The sequence below is a fragment of the Hyperolius riggenbachi genome, chromosome 8 (assembly GCF_040937935.1).
Source record: "Hyperolius riggenbachi isolate aHypRig1 chromosome 8, aHypRig1.pri, whole genome shotgun sequence".
In the NCBI taxonomy this organism is placed as follows: Eukaryota; Metazoa; Chordata; class Amphibia; order Anura; family Hyperoliidae; genus Hyperolius; species Hyperolius riggenbachi.
Window position 1 is genome coordinate 19,303,809 of NC_090653.1, and position 20,623 is coordinate 19,324,431.

General features: G+C 45.1%; 1 long non-coding RNA gene across 1 annotated transcript in view; it reads right to left on the reverse strand.

Annotated features, from left to right (window-relative positions):
* Nucleotides 1–20,185: 20,185 nt before the first annotated feature.
* LOC137528638 (uncharacterized) overlaps nt 20,186–20,623 on the reverse strand; it is a 39,863-nt gene continuing 39,425 nt past the window's right edge. Inside the window, exon 3 of the long non-coding RNA XR_011023446.1 lies at nt 20,186–20,319. This is a non-coding gene — a long non-coding RNA (uncharacterized lncRNA). The remainder of the gene's footprint in view (nt 20,320–20,623) is intronic.

Consider the following 20,623-nt stretch of genomic DNA (forward strand, 5'->3'; position numbering starts at 1 on the left):
GGCTTGTCTTCCAGGAATTTTTAGGCTCCCAAAAGCAAGCTCACATGCATTGGCCAGGAATCAAACCCAGGTCAACTGCTTGGAAGGCAACTATGCTCACCACTATACCACCAACACTACATGCTGAAGCCAGCCTAGCATGTACCATTGTGAGATGCCCAAGAGAAAAATGAGCTTGCTTATTTGCCTAATTTTCTAGATGAAAGCAGTGGGACACATGGTGATACTGCTTACAGGCTTCAATTCAAGAAAGATCATGTACCCCCCTGGATGATGCTGGTGTAACCCACGCAGCAAAGGACATCAATTTGAAGTCTGGAAGGTTCCAGGGCAATGGTGGGAAGGATGAAAACCTAGGTGGCCATTCCTGCTAACCTAAAGCTTACTTGTGGCTTACAACACATTGGCTTAAGACTTTACCAAATCCAATGCTCCAATATGGGGAAGCTTCTCTGTTTGCTGTTTTTTTTTTCTTTTTTTTTTCAACCTCCTTGCCGTTATGATATTATGCGGCGCACGGCCGCAGGAGGGTTTTTTTTTTGCTAATTTTTTTTTTTAGCTTAGCGCTAGCTACATGCTTCCCCCCTCCCTTTGCTATCCCCCCCACCCCTCCGATCCTGATTTGATTATAACCGCATCAGATGAACATCGGTGCTGCCAAGTGCATGCCCGATCGATGATGCAACCAATTTACAGCCGAACTTGGTTGCATGAATTGGTCGGACATGCTGCAAGATGTACAGCTTGCTCGAAGGAGCTGGATGATGGTAGCGGCGAGTGCGACGAAACCCCCATCGCTTTTTCTCCAGTGTATAAATGTACATGTGTGCATTTATGCATTACCTGTCCCGTGTCACAGTGCCTGTGCGTCGTCCGTATCCACCACTCTTCCATCAGCCTCATACCCACTTCTGGCGCATAGCACACCGGTGCCTGTGTTACTTGTGTATGCGACTAATGGAAGAGCCGCAGATTTGGAAGATGGATGTTCACCACCACACAGGACAGGTAATGTATTAACGCACACATGCACATTTATACATTAGGAAATACATTTATTATACGGCACCCCAAAGGTGCCACCTTTGGTGAACCGTATAATAAATGTGTTTGTTACTATTCAGACCACCACTTCCTCCAAGCAATTTTTAAGAATTTTATCCGATTATATGCCGCTGGCGCCTCTGTTTTTCATACTGGCTATATTTATACATTAGGGAACAGCAGCAAGGTGGCACATGTGATGGACTCAGCCGATTCCCAAGAGATTTCATGCTGAAAATGATAGGGAATCGGCATGCAGTGTATGGGCAGCAGACCCCTCTCTGTAATCAGATTGAATTAGATAGAGATTTGTCTCGCGCTCAAATCTGCCCATCATCGCTAGATGTCTCAAACATCAAACAAATGACAGCGCTCATAAGCTGCAACTGAATTGTAGACCAACAGAGGCATGCAGAGCCCCACAGGGCTAAATACATGCCTTGAATGCAAATCAGATGCAAATCATGTACTAGTCCTAATCTATAATTTGAATGCAAATTGATGCACATGGATGCAGCTAGCCATAAGTATACTTACATGAGTTTCGTACAGCAGGAGACATTGGCAGCGCTTCCAAACAGAGACTGCACCTGAATTGACTACCTGCAATAGATGTGCAGAGCTCCACAATTGTGGACTAAAATTCACAACATGCATTCAAACCAGGTACAGCAAAGGAGGACGTTAGCTTCAGTATAAATAATATGTCCACAAATTATACCCTACTAGACTTCCCCACGGCGATGACGGGTCCTCTCGGGGAAGACCTACCGCTAGTCTAACGATAAAGGCACAGTTTTTTCCTAGTGCTGCTAGTCATAAAATGGTATACACATTTTTCTGAAACAGACATCAAACAAATGACAGCGCTCATAGGCTGCAACTGAATTGTAGACCAACAGAGGTAATTGTGGAGCTCTGCACATCTATTGCAGGTAGTCAATTCGGGTGCAGCTACTGTTTGGAAGCGCAGCATCAATAGATGTATGGCTACCTTAACACAAAGGATACAGTTTAAAATCCTGACTCTCGCCTACAAAGCTATTTACAACCTAGCACCTGTCTTTTTCTTATCTAAGTAATCTTCAGATACCGAATAACGGGAGTAATAGAGGCACCAAACAAGTATAAAATAGGTTAAAAACCGTCTAAAAGGTGGGAAATGGGTAGATTCACCTCCCCCACATACACAAATGACCAGGCTAATATAGCCGTAAGATTTATAATTCTATTTATTAAAACAATTCTCCAATAGTGATGCAACGCGTTTCACGGGCAAACATCCCGCTTCATCAGGCAATATAACAAGGAGAACACATATGCAGGTCAATCTGTAGCCAGAGCGCCTCTATCTATCATTTGTGTATGTGGGGGAGGTGAATCCACCCATTTCCCTCTTTTTAGACGGTTTTTAACCTATTTTATACTTGTTTGGCGCCTCTGTTACTCTCGTTATTCAATATCTTAGTCCACCCTTGGTGGAGGGGTGTATCCACATTCTTCCTATCTATAGAGAGCGACTTTTTAAACCTGAGTGGGGTCAGGTGACAATTCTCCCCACCTGCTGTATCAGTGGTTGCCTACGTGGTAACCAGGGCCGGATTTCTGGCAAGGCCACATAGGCCATGGCCTAGGGCACCAGAAGTTTAGGGGCGGCTCAGTGAGGGGCAGGAAAGCTGTTCTATGCAGTCATCCCTATCTACAAGAACAGCTTTAACCTTTGAACTCTCTGTCCTGTACTTGTGCCGTCCCTGCAAGACCTGTAAGCTCTATCCTGCAGGTATACATCACTCTAACTCTCATGGTGACGCAATGGGTCCATCATTAATGAGATGGCGAACATAACATAAAATTTCAAAACATAACTTCTAATCTATATACGTATTACTAAAATAGCTATTGTCGGTGACACCAATGATGGAAAGTAAGGCGAATTCTCATTGGGGCACACAGAGATTACAACCATACAGATGGTATAGTTGGCCTTGGGCAGTAAAAAGTACAAATCCGGCCCTGGTGGTAACCCTGACTTGTGAGTATAACTTTTTATTTCACTATATCCCCAATTTTTCAAAAATACTACACCAGATTTGGCTCTCCGTTTACTCATTCTTGTCTTTCTAAATCTTCAGATACCACCCGTCACACAATTTCTGCTCTACTAACAATATTCTCCAGTCTTCTTCTATGGTCACCTCTTCTCACTCCTGCTTACAAGACTTCTCAAGGTCCTCTCCCCTCCTCTGGAACACCCACTCTCAATTCATCTTCTATTCACCCTCACTTACCCTTTTTAGGCGCAACCTAAAAACTCACTTCTTAAGGCAAGCATACTCTCCTACCTAGGACACTCCAGCCACAGACTACCATTTTGTACCATCTCATACACAGCTTCCCTTCACCTACTGTCCTATACTATAAACCTTTAACCTGTAAGGCTTTCTGGCCAGGGCTTTCTTCCCAATTTGTCTCACAATGATGTGTAATGTGTGTCCATACCTCCCACTCCTGTGTAAATATCTGTAGCTGATTTGTTTGCTGCTTCAGTGGTACTCCACCTTCGTCTTGTATTGTTAACTGTTAGTTTGTTTATTTTGTATTGTTATATCCTTCATGTATTTTATTGTTATATTAACCCCTCTGGCGGTATGACTCCCGCGGCTGCACGGCCGCGGGAGGGTTTTTTTCACCTTTTTTTTAGCATGTAGCTAGCCTAGCGCTAGCTACATGCTTCCCCCTCCCTGCGGCGTCCCCCCGTATTCCCCGATCGCCGCCGGCGCCGCTTGCCCATAAGGAAATCCCATTCTGAACGGTATTTCCTTGAGGGCTTCCCCCGTCGCCATGGCGACGAACGGAGTGATGTCATCGATGTCATGGACGTCGTGACATCACAGGGAGCCCCGATCCACCCCATAGCGCAGCCTGGCGCCGATTGGCCAGGCTGCGCAAGGGGTATGCGGGGCTGTATCCGCGGCGGGTAGCGGCGCATTGGCGGTGGGCGGCGGCGATCAGACCACACACGCAGCTAGCAAAGTGCTAGCTGCATGTTTGAAAAAAAAATTATGTAAATTGGCCCAGCAGGGCCTGAGCGGCACCCTCCGGCGGCTTACCCCGTGTCACACACGGGGTTACAGCCAAGGAGGTTAATATACCCTGTATGCCTTTGTTAAACACCATGAAAGAAGCTGATGTTATATAAATGAAGATTAATAATTAAAAAACCTTAAACAGATTTGTCTTTCCTTCCTTCTCTCCTCTGTAGGATCACTAATATTATTACCGTATATATACTTGCGTATGAGCCGACCTGCGTATAAGCCGAGGCACCCACTTTTCCCTCAGAAACCAAGAAAAAGTGATTGACCTGTGTATAAGCCCCTCCCAAGTATATCTCCTCCACAGTAGCCAGATGTGCACCCAGTACAAGTCAGCCCACATCCCCGTAGCCAGATGTGCCCCAAGGATGATACAGCTATGTCTCGAAATGCCACTAGATGGCGTCATAGATATGAGACAGCGAATGCCACACAGGAAGAATTCCTGATCATTTCACCACTGACACATTGCTTGCATGCCCTGCTCCAAAAGCCAGGGGACACAGGTCATCTTCTGAAGCAGCACAATCTGCACACCATGTTGCAAAGGATGGGGGGCACAGACCTTCAGGGAACCGGAGGGCAAGAGCATGCTCACTAGTGCAAGATCCTTACGCTCCTCTGCCAGTAACAAAACTTACTTTACCATCTATTCTGGCACACTAACTCGCATATAAGCCGAGGGGTAACTTTTCAGCACATTTTTTTTGTGCTGAAAAATTAGGCTTATACGTGAGTATTTAATGTATGTAATGCATTTATAAAGTGCCAACTTATTATGCAGCGCTGGATAAGAAATACATACAGTGGCACAAAGAATGACATAACATAACAACGTTATACAACATAGGACAAAGCTATACAAGGCACCCAGGGTACAAAATACATGTTCATGCAATATTGGGCTGGTTAGGTAGGTCCAGTAATTCAAGTACAAGGGGGACATAGAAAAGGAGCACACGACCATGTACGATACAATAGGTTTATAAGCATTTACTAGGATCCTAGGATTTCCAAATATCTATCCCAGTTACACATCAGAAGCTTGAACAGTAGCTGAGTGTTTCCGGGATAATGATAATCCTCTGTAGTGTTATTATTTGCTCTGATACCAAGATTTTCATTTAGATAACTTTTTATGTACTGAACTTCACACAAAACAAATCCCGCAGGCATTTGTTCCTATGTGCGTATAAGGAAACATCTTTTCTTAATAATGAATGTCAATAAATACATTCCTCCACTTCACAAAACACAGCATGTGTATGATTAAATTAAAGCACCTCTCCGGGCTATTTTTTTTCTTTCTTTTACATATCTCCTTCCTCTACCCACCAGGCTTGCTCATCACGAGCTCGCGATCATGGTTAGCCCGTGATCATGAGCATTTTTCCCCGATCATGAGCTCGGTATTTGGATCTTGTGATCGTAATCGATCACGGGTCTGAATTCGAGTGCACCCGTGATTTGACTCAAATTCTATTCGTGATAACAGGTTAACCCAGGTTTCCCCCTTCTGCTGCTGATGCTGCTGCAGGAAGAGGAGGCCCTGACCCAGCTGGATCAGCAGGTGGCTGCGCAGTCCACCTCTGAGAAGGAGTTTGAGTTGTTGGAGGAGGAGGAGCTAGAGGTCCCCGACGTGGCTGTTGAGGGGGAACTTCAGAGCGCAGCTGCAGTGGTGTGAGGGTAGAGAGGGCAAGAAGAGGCTCAGGGGCCGGGAGAGGAGAGCGTTGTCGGCTCTGGGGATGTCTCTGCTGTCTCTTCCCTGTTCCCCATGGCAGCGCACATGCTATGGTGCCTGCGCAGGGACCCCAGGGTGATCCAGATGCGTGCTCAGGAGGACATCTGGATCAGCATGATCCTGGACCCATGGCTGAAGGGGAATGTGGCTCAGTTCCTGCCTGCTGGAGACCCTGAGCAGTGAACAAGGGAGTTGCAGCGGATCCTTGTTCGCAGATTGGAGGAAGTCTTCCCCCAGCCTCCCACCCCCTCTGGCCTTGTGCAGCCAGCACGGCAGCCGGTGCCTGCGGCCAGCAGCAGAAGCAGAAGCAGGCAACCAGGAGACTTGCTGTCTCTGACTAAGGCACTCTGCATGATGGTAAAGCTGCCGAGAGAGGAGGTGCCTGCAGCAGCATCCTCCTTTGTAAGTCAGTGCTAGGGATGGTCACTGGATTCCGCGGGATTAAGATTTCCGTGATTCTGGACGGAATTAGGTGATTCCGTTCCATTGCCATGGAATGGAATTGCTATATTACTATGGCGGAGTTTCCGCAGAAATATTTGAAATTCCGCGGAGTTGTACGGAATGCAAATTGTTTTCCTCACCAAGCGAATTTCTGCCTAATAATAAGAATTTCTGCTCGACAGACTTCCTTATTCCCTTCCTTCTTCTGGAAGAGGAGGGTCTTGTCTTCCAGGGAATTGTAGGATTTCAAAAGCCAGCTTACATACATTGGCCGGGAATCAAACCCAGGTCTAGTGCTTGGTAGGCAGTTCTCCTCACCATTATACCACCACCAACACTACATGCTGAAGCCAGCCTAGCATGTACAATTATGATATATCCAATAGAAAAATGAGCTTGCTTAAGGATTTGTAGGGTGTCAAAAACCAACTCACATACATTCGCCAGGAATCGAACCCAGGCCTACTGCTTGGTAGGCTGCTATCCTAACCATTATACCACCAACACAACACACTACAAAGCTACATGCTGAAGCCAGCCTAGCATGTACCATTGTGATATATCGAAGAGAAAAATGAGCTTGCTTAGGGATTTGGAGTATGTCAAAGGCCAACTCACATGCATTGGCCAGGAATCAAACCCAGGCCTACCGCTTGCTAGGCTGCTATCCTAACCATTATACCACCAACACAACACACTGCAATGCTATATGCTGAAGCCAGCCTAGCATGTACCATTATGATATATCCAAGAGAAAAAAACAGTTTTGCCACAGAGACTGTGTACCACAAAGACTGTGCACACAGTTGCTGTTGAATGATTTTATGGGGATGTATGTGTGTCTTTTGGAGGGAGGAAGTAAGTCTACTCCAAGAAGTTTCAGCATGTATCTCTTGGATATATCATAATGGTACATGCTAGGCTGGCTTCAGCATGTAGCATTGTAGTGTGTTGTGTTGGTGGTATAATGGTTAGGATAGCAGTCTACCAATCGGTAGTCCTGGGTTTGATTCCTAGCCAATGTATGTGAGTTTGCTTTTGACATCCCACAAATCCCTAAGCAAGCTCATTTTTCTCTTGGATATATCATAATGGTACATGCAAGGCTGGCTCTTTCCGATCATCCCTAGTCAGAGCCAGCACCTGAACCCAGATGGTGGCCGACTTCATGGGGTCCTTCAGCAGGCTTGACACAGAGGCCCCTGTGGAACCCATGGAGTACTGGGTTAAGTGCTTGGAGATCTGGAGGGAGCATGCTTGAAGGGGGCAAGCCAGGACTTCCTGGGCGTACTGCCCTGGAAGTCCTGGCTTGCCCCCTTCAAGCATGCTGTCCGAGAGGTGCTTCAGTGCGGCCGGTGGCGTGGTCACAGAGAAGCGCTCTCATCTGTCCCTAGAGTCTGTGGACAGACTGACCTTCCTCAAGATCAACCATGCCTGGATTGAAGGCACGTTCCTGGCCCCTGCTGTCGGCAAGAGGGGGATATGAGGTGGCTGGAAATGTTTTTTTGCACACCAACCTTCATTTTCTTGCTAATTTGGCCCGGTTATTTTTTAGGTGCTGTGGTACCACGGCTAGGTGCCATGGCCTATGCTGCCTGCTGCCATGTATGTTACTTACTCCTCCTGCTGCTGCTGCATTTAACCTCCTACTGTCTGTTTTCCCACTACTAGGGTGCACAGAATTATGTGCTTCTGCCACTAGCTATTACACCATCAAAATAGCTACAACTTTTGTTGTGAAAAAGAAAAAAATTATTATGAGGTGTCTGGGATGCAAACTGTGCTGTCCCAGTTGTGGGGAGAACCCAACTGCGGCTGTGTGACCACTTCCTGGAACCTTTATGGTTGTTAATTTTTGCTTGTGCCGTGGTACCACCGCAAGGTGCCATGGCCTAAGCTGCCTGCTGCCACACGTTACTCCTCCTCCTGCTGCATTTAACCTCCTGCTGTCTGTGCTCCCACTGCCAGGGTCCACAGAATTGTGCACTGCTGCCATGTGCCACTAGCTATTACGCCACTACAATAGCTAAATTATACATATTTTGTAGTTGAAAAAACAATTCTGAGGTGTCTGGGTTGAAAACCTCCTGCTGTTTGTTCGGTGTTTATATCACAACTGTGGTACCACCGCTATGTGCCATGGCCTATTACATTGCCTGCTGCCGCACGTGAATTCTCCTCCTCCTCTTGTTGCTGCTGCTGCTGAATTTAACCTCCTGCTGTCTTTGCTCCCACTGCCAGGGTCCACAGAATAAGGTGCTGCTGCCATGTGCCACTAGCTATTATGCCACTACAATAGCTACCATATTGTAAAAAAATTAAGTAAATAAATATTAAATCTGTGCTGTCCCAATTGTGTATTGGACACAATGTGGGCTTCACGACCACTGCCTGGAACCTCCTGCTAATAGCTCGGTGTTTATATCACAGCCATGGTACCACCGCTCGGTGCCATGGCCTATTATATTGCTTGCTGCCATATGTAATGTCACTACTCCTCCTCCTCCTGCTGCTGCTGGTGTATTTAGCCTCCTAATGTCTGTGCTCCCACTGCCAGGGTCCACAGAATAACGTACTGCTGCCATGTGCCACTAGCTATGACGCCACTACAATAGCTACATTACACATATTTTGTTGTTGATAAAAAAAGAGTACAAGAGTACAAGAGTAAAAGTACAAGAGGAAGAATAAGAAAATGATGCAAATGAAGAAGAAAATGATGAAGAAGAAAAAGATGGAGAGAAGAAGAAGAACCAGGTGAAGAAGAATGTGAAGAAGAAGAAGAAGAAGAAGATGGTGAAGAAGAAAAAGAACCAGGTGAAGAAGAAGAACCAGATGAAGAAAAGAAGAAGAACCAGGTGGTGAAGAAGAAGATGGTGAAGAAGAAAAAGAAGGTGAAAAAAAGATGGAGAGAAGAAGATAAAGAAGAAGAAGAATAAACAAATACAGATAACAAATGTTTTCCATCATTTTTTTTACACCTCCACTCGTATTTAACTGCGTTTTTTCTTTAAAAAATACATGATGCACCATAAAAGAAGTTTTGAAAGCAATGTAAGGCCATTCTTGATTGTGACTCGTGATTCCAGATTCAATGCCTAATCATGACTCGAATTCTATTTCGAATCGGTTTCCGTGATCGTGATCATGACCGAATCCGGATTTCCGTGTACCCAGATTTGAATTCACTCGAGTCGTGATTGGGGGTATCCGAGCAACCCTGCTGCCCACACTATAGTCATTTACCATAAGAAGGAAAATACGTTAATATATATTGTATCTTAATTCTAGGATTTGCAACATAATCATGTGACTGTAGGTGGCCCTGCCTCCTCCTCTCTTAGTTGAACCGTGACACTGGGGTATATTCACTAATAGTGATGTAGCAAACACCAAATTTTCAGTTCTCGAACACAAATTTACTGCCAATGTTCTCGAACAGGAAGTTCATTTTGGGCTCCATAGATTTTAATAGGCAGGAGAACTTTAAAACTTTCAGGGCATCTCTACAGCCACAATTTCTTTAAAACTGATGAAAACAGTGTACCAAAACCCGGACAGTGACAAGACGGAGGAGGATCAACTGCAAAATAGTTGCCAAAAATATGTTTTATGTGCAAATGATTTCTGAATGAGTTTTAAAGTTTAATGGCCATCGACTTTAGCAGTTAATAACAAATGCTAGAAACACCAAATTTGCAAGATATGTTAAAGTAGTTAAAAAAATAGTGTGTGTGCGTGTGTGATTTACTTTAAAGGAGTCATCAGTGAAACCTGCCCCCACCGATCTACTTACCCGGGACTTCCTCCAGCCCCTTGTCGCCGACACATCCAGTGCCATAGCTCCGCCTGCAGCCACCGGCCCCCATTTCCCGCCGGTGCAAGAGGCCGACCCCAGGGTTGTCCTTGTACTGCGCCTGTGCAAGCCCCGCTGCGGGGACCCCAGGCCAGTGGCTGTGAGCGAAGCTGCGGTGCTGGAAATGTCAGTAGCAAGGGGCTGGAGGAAGCCCCAGGCTAGTAGATGTGGAGGGTTTCACTGATGACTCCTTTAAGTGATCTCTGAATTTGAGCATACAACAACATAATGCTTTTGTTTTTAATCTGGCGGATTCCCATTAGTCTGTTTATAGACCAATGGGGAGCCTTGTGACAAAATTTAAAGATGCTTTAGCTCTAGCTATACTTGTGGCGGTGGGTGCGCAGCGCGGGACATTTCCAAGGATATCGGCGTGGGAACCTTATTTTTTTTTAAGGTTAATTAAGATTAATAAAATATTGCTCTCATTGTTGTTTTTTTATTTAATTTAACCCTTTGTGGAAATGAGTAAGGAGTACCATGTACCCTATACTTATGTCTCCTGGGGAGGGGACTGGTATCTGGGGGTCCCCTTCTTAACCACTTAAGGCCATTTTTACTAAGTGGGCCACTGCAGCTTTAAGGCCTAGCAGGGCCGCACAACTCAGCACACAAGTGATTTCTCCCCTCCCCCTTCCTTTTCTCCCCACCAAAAGACCTTTCTCCTGGTGGGGTCTTATTGCTCCCCAGATGTATTTTTTTTTATAAATATGTATTTCATTATTTTTAAAATAAAATGGTGTCTTTTTTTATTTATTTTACCTCCCTCCCTGGCCAGCCAATCAGTGTGGTCGGCTGTCATAGGCTTTACTTGTGTATCACGCAAGGGGACAGCCGTGTCACACAGCTGTCCCCAGTACAGCACTGCCTTAGATCGCAGCGCTGTACAGGGTTATTAGATGGCGGATTCTAAGAAAATGGCTGCCAGAGTCTGCATTTGCAGACATATTTTCACAGCGCGGCCTTTTTCTTGTAGTCCCATAGCAATTACTATGAGACTACAGCACATGGGAGCAGAGAGGGAGGCAGAGTGGTGGTATATGACATATCAGATTGCTCTCAGACCTCCCCTCCAACAACTCTATCCAGGACCAGCACTGCAGGGGGTGCAGTACAATCCTTCTCCCCCTCAGACTTCCTCACAGCCAGCATGGGACGGTGGACTTCAAAGGGTGAGGAGGGAGAGATTAGTGTAATATGATCTCTTGCTTTGTATATTTGCACTCTCTTTCTCTTTCTCTTTCTCTCTCTCTCTCTCTTCCCACCCCCATCTGAAACTTTCTCTGCTCAACGCTGCTCCCTCCCTCTCTCTGCTAACCTAAGGTGGCCATGCATCAGGCAACTTGGCGGCCAATTGACCACCGAATTTGATATTAATCACATCGGATGAAAATCGGTGCGGCCAAGTGCATGCCCGATTGATGATGCAACCCATTTAGGGTCGAAATTGGTTGCAAACCACCCAACTTTTTCCGATAAGAAAGAAAGAGGGACACTTAAGTCACACCCTTGCCACATCCCTAACCTTGCCCCGACCACACCCCTAGTCTTGCATACTATAAAGTTTTCAAAGGAAAAATATAACATTTTTTAGTAGAAAATTCATAGATTTCCATAGAACTGTATGGGAGTCCTGAAAGAGGGACAAATGAGGAAGAAAGAGGAACAAAGGGACAGGGGTTGCAAAGAGGGACTGTCCCTTGGTAGCTATGGCTATAATACCACACATAGTCTAAGCTCCGTGGTGAACATAGAAAACATTGCAATGTTGCTAGGAAATAAGTAAAAATACAAGTAAAATAGTAGCCCTAAATATTTATTTTTGTTTCTTAAAAAAAATAAAGATTAACTGTGCTCAGTGTGCTGCTGTCTGTTGGTGCTGACAACTGATAATTACCAGGCTCCTGACCCTGGCTGACCTGAAAGAGTTAAATTACCAGGTCTGTCTGTCTCTGTCACACTCATAGGCAGTCTCTGCAGTAGGGGGCAGGCTGCAGTGATTGGTGTGACTGAGCTGTGTGTCCTCTCCTCTGCCCCTCTGCCTACCTCCTGTGTTCAGCAATGCAATCTTCCTGGATGCAGGGTTTTGCTTCTCCTAGCCTGGATGAGGATGTGGGGGCGGGGCGCACACAGCTGCCTCTCAGTTTCTATTGGTTGGAGGGCGGCACCAGCTTGCAGGAAGTACACACAGAGGAGAGGAAGGAGTGTGAGGCTGATCTTTCTGTTTCTGCATGCAGGATCTAAAATATTTCACGGTCTATCCATAGAAAAATGGGACGTAAAGAGTAGGAGGTGTTACATGGAGTGGGGGGCGGGGCCCTGGGATGGTCCCACCCAAATCGGGACTGTGGTGCCCTATGTGGTTGCATGAATCGGTCTGACATGCTGCAAGATGAACAACTTGCTCGATCTGATGCGTGATGGTAGCGGCAAACGTGACAAAACCCCCAGCGATGTTTCCCTAATGTATAAATGTACATGTTTGCATTTATCCATTACCTGTCCTGTGGCACAGTGCCTGTCCATAGTCTGAATCGGCCGCTCTTCCATCAGTCCCATACCCACTTCTGGCGCATGGCACGTCGGTGCCTGTGTGACTTGTGTGTGCGGCTAATGGAAGAGCCGCAGATTTGGAAGATGGATGTTCACTGTAGAGATATAGCTGCCATTTCTGAACTGGTATCTCATGGAAGCCATGTTTTTTTCATTTTCTGTCTGCTGTGTACTATGTCATATGTGTATGTCTGTTAGAGACAGCCTGGCTGCTGACTTTGAAAGAAATTTGCATCTCTCAGAAAAGGGCTATAAATCTCATTTGAACAGACCAGCTAAATTAAATAGCTCCCAGACACCCGGACATCAAGGAAACAGTTAATTAGATAATTAACCAACCAGTTGTCCTGAATAGTCTGATGTGCTGGAGGTGTTTGCATTGCTTTAACGTCTGTATACAGCCACCGGTTGTTCCCAATACACAATTGGACTATGCAGAATCAACTCTCAGGAAGTGCAGAATCATCAACTCTCAGGAAGATAGGGTCATATTGCAACAGGATCTGGATAGGATGGCTATATGGGCACATAAATGGCAGATGAAATTCAATGTTGAAAGATGTAAAGTCATGCATTTTGGTCGTACCAATGGTCTAGCAGACTAGCTCCATACAAAATAAATGGGATACAGTTGGGGACATCAAACTTGGAGAAGGACTTAGGAGTACTCATCGACAACAAGTTAAACAATCGTACTCAATGCCAAGCCGCTGCAGCTAAAGCTAACAAAATTTTGGGATGCATTAAAAGGGAAATAAAAACTTGAGATGCTAGCATAATATTGCCCCTGTTTAACTCTCTAGTAAGGCCACATCTGGAATATGGAATTCAGTTCTGGGCACCACATTACAGGAAAGATATTGCAGTTTTAGAGCAGGTGCAGAGACGAGCAACAAAATTGATACGTGGGATAGAAGGTCTCAATTACCAAGAAAGGTTAGATAAACTTAGTTAGAGAAAAGACGCCTTAGAGGGGGTCTAATTAACATATTTTGTCCCTAGGCCTTCTCAAAGGACTAGAGGACATGATCTGCGCATGGAGGAAAAACGTTTTAGACATTTATTTAGGAAAGGGTTCTTTACAGTAAGAGTGATTAAGATGTGGAATGCATTGCCAAAGGAAGTAGTTATGGCAAATTCTATACCTGCATTTAAAGGGGGCTTAGATGCTTTCCTTGCGTTGAAAGACATCCATGGCTACAATTACTAGGTAATGCCTAATGATGTTGATCCAGGCATTTTATCTGATTGCCACCTGGAGTCGGGAAGGAATTTTTTCCCTTTTGGGGCTAATTGGACCATGCCTTGTAAGGGTTTTTTGCCTTCCTCTGGATCAACGGGGGTATGTGAGGGGGCGGGCTGGTGTTGCACTTTGTTCTCTGGTTGAAATCGATGAACGTATGTCTTATATAGTCGTAACTATGTAACCTAAAGTCTGGGAGAGTTGAAAGTAGAACAGGAACCTTTGGAATTTGCATATCCCAGCAAGTAAGGGTGTGACAGAGGTCTCTGCAAAATGGTGATATCACAATCTGAGGAAATTAGATTATTTCTGGATCTGAACATTGAGTAGCCTTGGGCTACAAATCTTCCTATAAAAGTCAGCAGGGAAAATTCAGAACTTGTACTTCTCAGGAGCTAGCAACACACTAGGGGAGCCTCGGCTTCTGGTCGGAACCTGCGTGCTCCCGCAAACAATGCTAGGACCTGTATGCTGGGAAAGTTTGATCTCCTTTTATTTTGTTTTTAGCAAACTGCCTTGTTGTGTGTCTTTGTATTGTTTACTTTGTTTCTGTAAATATATTTGTATAAATTTCTTTCTGCACTGTTCCACTTTTTTGGAGTATTACATCTTTATTTAATAAGCTAGTGTTCTGGATACTAAGCAGGGCTCACATTCCTAGAGAGAGACTGCAGTGTAATTTGTGTTACAAGTTCAGTGTCTTATTGGATGCTCGGTTTGTACACCACTACAGTGTGAGAGTTTGTGTGTGTGTGTGGCGTTCCTGCATTTTGGCCTAAGCTCAAAGCTGACCCAAACACGAAAATGTTGGACTGAGTACAGGCCCCTCGACAGCAGAGTGGGAATTGTCTAGCAGCTGATAGTGGTGGCAGAGTGTGTTTTGTGAGGGGTGACAGCCTTGTGTTAGCTTGAATAAGGCTGCTCTCCCTCTCGATCTGGTCGAAACGAGAAAAACCCCAGTCGGAACTTATTGGCGGCAGTGTGGTGGGAATGCTTAGTACATTAGTACGCAGTTTAGCTCCCTATACTGTGTACTAAGGGCTGGAAGCTGTTAGACGCAACTAGCCTACAGAAGTCTACTCAGCTACTCAATGCAGAATGTATATACTTTTTTTCCCACAAAGGTACTCACTTGGCATTTTGCTTCCCCTCCCCCCTTTTTCTATATATTTTTTTTGGCAATACAATGGCTCAGAAAGCAACCTTCTACAAGAAACAAAGTCGAGACTACCTACTCAACCTGTGTGAGCACAGAGGCATTGAGACGGTGAGGGGCCAGACTAAAGAGCAGTTAGTTCCTGCCCTCCAGGAGTATGATGCGGCAGAGCAAGCCCATTCTCCACTGCCAGCAGATGTAGCTCACAACACATCAGAGGATGAATCGCTCCCACCACAGGATGCAAGTGGAGATGATGTCCTGGATGATCCACCTAACATGGAAATGGCATCTCTGGAAGCTGATCTACAACTACTGGGCTCAGCTGATCCAGAACTGCGCCTAAAGCTGATCCTAATGCATCGACAGGCAGAGAAGGAAAGAGCTAGGCATCGACACCAGGCCAAAAGGGAAAGTGCTTAGCATCGACACCAGGCAGAAAGGGATAGAGCCCATCACCAACACCAGCTGTAGCTGGCTAAACTTCAGCAGCATAACTGTGGTCTGCTGGACCCGCCCAATGTGAGGGTGAGCGAGTTCACAAAACCCCCTGGATAAGTGTCCCACTATGGACAAGGACTCTGATATAGACACTTTCCTACAGGGGTTTGAAAGGACTTGTCATCAGTATGGGATACCCCGAGATCAGTGTGCCAGGTATCTCACACCAGGGCTGAGAGGCAAGGTCCTGGAGGTGTTTGTGAGTCTTCCACAGGAGGAAGAAGAGGACTATGAAGCCATTAAGAAGGCTATTGCTAAAAGATACCACCTCACACCAGAGGTGTATTGAAAATGTTTCAGTACAGTGCAGGGAGGTCCTAATGACAGCTACTTAGACCTTTCTGTAGCCTGCACACTGCATTCCAGAAGTGGGTGAAATGACTCTCTGTTAAAACCTTTAATGCCCTGCAGGAACTGATGATCAAGGACCAGTTCCTACACACTTGTCCTGCTGAGGTCCGGCTGTTCGTGCTAGATCGAAAGCCAAGGTGGATGAGGCTGCTGAAATTGCAGGTTCCTACAGAGCGCATTGAGCATCCGAGTCCCGGAGGACTACTGCGCCCAGCTGGAAGGGAGAACAGAGCGCTAGACCAACTTCCCCATCACCCAGAGGAAACGAGCACCGCCGTCTCCTGGATTCAAGCCACCAACCACTGACACCCGGAAATGTTTTGTATGTGACAAGGTGGGTCATATCAGTGTGACTTGTCCAGAATGGAAGAGGGAAGCCCCAAAATCCAGTGAGGCCTTAAACCCCAATGAAGTCCAATCTGCTTTTTGTGCTACCAGGAATGCAGTTAGCTATACAGAGAATCTGCAGCCTGTCACGGTAGGGGGAACAGTTGCTACTGTGCTGAGAGACACTGGAGCAAAAGTGACTCTCATAAAGCCCCACTTTGTAGATCCGGAACAGTACCTTCCTCGTAAAATGATTGTTGTCAAAGGAGTTGGGGGTGTCACTCCAGCCATACCCACCGCATTGGTTCACCTAGACTGGGGTGCTGGCAGTGGAATGAGAGAAGCTGGGGTCACTGAAGCCATTCCCACAAATGTTTTGTTGGGTACTGACCTGGGATGGTTAGTAGCCCGGTATAAGCCTAATCCAACCCCCTTGGAGCCTGTATCCCCACCAGAAATCCCGGACTTATGTAAGGTACTGTGTGATAACTCTTTGCAAATGGGGGTGCTGGTGAGTCTTTAGGGGCTAAGGACTGTGTACTAGTAGCCATCCCTAGTAAGCCTCCAGTGCCTAGGACTTGAGTGGGATATGTTGATACCAAGAATGCAGATACTGATGATGTCATTCCTGGCATGCTGCCTATTGATACAATCAAAGCAGAAACTGTTGATATTACTTGTGGGGTGCTGAGTAGCAATGTGTGTAATGCAGATAAGATAGATGGTTTATGTGATGTTGATGTACTAAATGACAATATGTGCAAGGCAGATAATGCTGATATCATATGTGAGGTACTACACAATGCTATGTGTAAGGCAGACACTCCCTCAGCTGCAGTGGTAACCAGCAGTGCTAGCGGGTCTATAGCAGAGGGACTGTCCACTGAAGGGGCTGATGCTGCCGGGTTGGGACCTTCCACTTCAGAACTTGGCCCTAATGGCCCAGAGGCCCCCCACTTTGCTACTTCCCTGGTACCTGTAGCAGACAGCCCTGTGTTCTCTGAGGCGGTTCAAGTTGATAACAGCCTGCAGGAGCTCAGGAGTTTGTTTAACAGGCCACCAGCTGAGGATAACAAAGTGAGGGTGTAGTGGGAGCAAGGCAGACCTTGTCGAGGGGTTAATCTCCCAGAGCCATCTGATGTGGAAGGGGTAGTACAGCAGTCAGCAGTACTATTTCCCAAGAGGACTGAGAAGTAGCTCACGCCACTATAGAGAAAGTGACTGTAGAGACCTTCCAGCTCGCATTCCTAGAGAGAGACTGCAGTGTGATTGGATTACAAATTCAGAGTCTGGCTGTGTGCTTGGATTGTACATCGCTTCAGCGTCTGGCTGTGTGTTCGGATTGTGCATCGCTACCATGTGAGATTTTGTGTGTGTGGTATTCTCGTATTTTTGGCCTAAGGCTCGAAGCTGACCCAAAGTACGTGAACGCCAGTCTGGGTGCAGACTACTCGACAGCAGAGTGGGAATTGACGAGGTGTCTAGCAGCTGCTAGTGTTGGCAGAGTGTGTTGTGAGGGGCGACAACCTTGTGTTAGCTTGAATAAAGTTGCTTCCCCTCTCGATCTAGTCAAATCCCAGTCGGGAACTGTCTCTGCAGGCTTGCCGTGGGGCCGGTTCCTGACAGTGAGCTTATGGACTTTATTGGAGCTTATGATTAAGATGATCCCTGGAATCTCAGTACGGTGGTTTTAGTCCCCCATTTTCCAAGTGGATCAGATTTGTACTTTATTTAACCAGTTCAGCCTATCTGGATGAGTAAGTTCGTCCAGATAGACTCTGCTGCTGTGTGGTGCGCGGGATCGGGCGCGTGTTCCCGCTGCCTGCCGCTAGCCCCCCGATCAGTGAATGGGAATATAATTCCCATTCACCGATCTAACTCCCCAGCAGAAAAACTGACGGTTTCCAATTAGAGACTGCCGTCTTTCTGCCCCAGAAACGTTTCCCCAGGCTCTTTGTAGTTCCTGGATGCGAGATCGTTTGCATCCAGGGCTTTTTTGTCTGTGGCCATCTTGTGGACAAATAGTAAACTGAACCCACATGCATTTTTTATTAAACAATTACATTATTATACATTTAAAATTAGCTGTTTCCCTCCCACACCAAAAATTACCCAAATACATTTTTTAATAAAAAAAAAAATAAAAAAAATGAAAATAAAAAAACAAAACAAAACAACATAAATAGTTAACTAAGGGTCTGAACTTTTTAAATATGCATGTCAAGAGAGTATATTATTATATTATTTTAAATTATAAGCTAGTAAATAGTGATGGACGCAAATTGAAAAAAATGCACCTTTATTTCTAAATAAAATATCGGCGCCATAAATTGTGATAAGGACATCATTTAAATGGTGTAATAACCGGGACAGATTGGCAAATAAAACACATGAGTTTTAATTATGGTAGCGTATATTAATTTCAAACTATAATGGCCAAAAACTGAGAAATAATGAATTTTTTTCATTTCTTTCTTAATCTCCCTGTTAAAATGGATTTAGAAAAAAATAATTCTTAGCAAAATGTACTACCCAAAGAAAGCCTAATTAGTGGCAGAAAAAACAAGATAGACATCAATTAATTCTGATAGGTAGCAATAAAGTTATTGGCGAATGAATGGGAGGTGAACGTTGCTCGGATGCATGAGGTTTTCGACATTGTGGGGCTTAACCGGTTAAGTTGTATGTGTATGCTCCCCCTGTTTTTTTTTTTGTTTTTTTTAAATGAACATTTTACTGTTGTTTGTTTGCTTGTATCCACTTTTTATGCTTTAATAAAGCTTCCTTTAATGATGAAAAAAAAACAAAAAACAGCGTTTTGCTGATTGCTGGCAATCAGCAAAACGCTACCAAAGTGCCCAGTGTGAACTAGCCCTACCATTGCTTTACTTTGGCGATGTTTAATCCCTGGCATTGTGTGGCATGATCTTATGAACAAGGAGATACATTGGTGTTGCTTGCTCTATGGATAGGTGTAAATAAGCATAATTTAATTGCAATGGATACTGGGGACCAATGACCAAGAGGAAAAGGGATCAAAAGTAATAACAGATAAACATTATATAATTTTAATCTCTGAACAGCAGCACCTGCATGACTTATTAAGTTTACTTTAAATCTGGCATTGAGCATGTTTGGCAAGTTTTAATTGTATTCTTAGCTGCTGCCAAAATATTGTATTTGAAGGCGCATTAATTAAAGTAGCCAGTAGCTGGGACATGTTCCAGTGTGGGCAGTGATATATTGTTTGTCTTATGAGGTCAGTGGCTTTTACTGCTATAAAAGGGGAGCTGGGACAGCCTAAGAGACACAACCTGTGTGATTTCCACAACTCTCCACCATGAAGATCGCTATCCTCTTCACTCTCATTGGCCTCAGCCTCTGTACCGGTATGTATGGATAACATCTCCTGTGTGCTCAGTATATGATGATGCTGAGCTTAACTAATCCATACTGTGCTGCATGTTAACGCTTATATATGTGTATGCTGAACATTGCTTTTGTTTCTTCTTTTAGATGGGATGCTATCTAACCCGTTATGCCCACAAGGTGACTGTGGTAAGAAGCCTAAAGAGGTAATGTATTAATACACATTGTTGATAACTTTTTATTTGTTCTTTTGTAAAAAATAGTTTTGTTGGTGTTGTTGATGCCAGAAACTGACAGGCGTTAGATAGTCTGTGCTGCTGAACTGCTTTGCTGGGGCTCTTAAGGACTTGCTAGGACGGTAGGCTCTGGTTTTCCTTGCACCAATTGATAAATCCCACTGCATCACATTACCTCTAATTCTCCTCCTCCATCAGTTCAGGCTGCCAGCTCAGTGCTGCTCCTCTATTATCCGGTAGGGATCTACGATGGGGCAGCACGTGTGGGAACATAACAGCCATGACAGCTGCTCCAATGACAATATCCAGTCTTCCATCACTTCACACTGCTTGTCTCCTGTGCACAGCTCTTATCACTGGGGCATTGGCCAGCACTGCTAATCTCCCCCTGGAAGAGCAGGAGCTGGAAGATAGATTTAAAAATAAAGATCAGTCTTGTATGATCTATAACATAGATTTAATCAACAACAGAGATCAAATTAAACAACATGGCAACTTTCTGTTAGAACAATTCTTTGCAACAATCGGAACATTATATTACCACCCGACAATGCCAGATTGACAGGCAAGTGAGTGAACTGCCCCTTGATCCTGTCCACCTGTCCGGTACTGAAATGGTACAGTGGTTAGCAATATTCAGATGTTCTGTACTTTATATGTTGAATTCAAAGACCAACACTAAGGGCCCTTTCCCACTAGGTAATGCA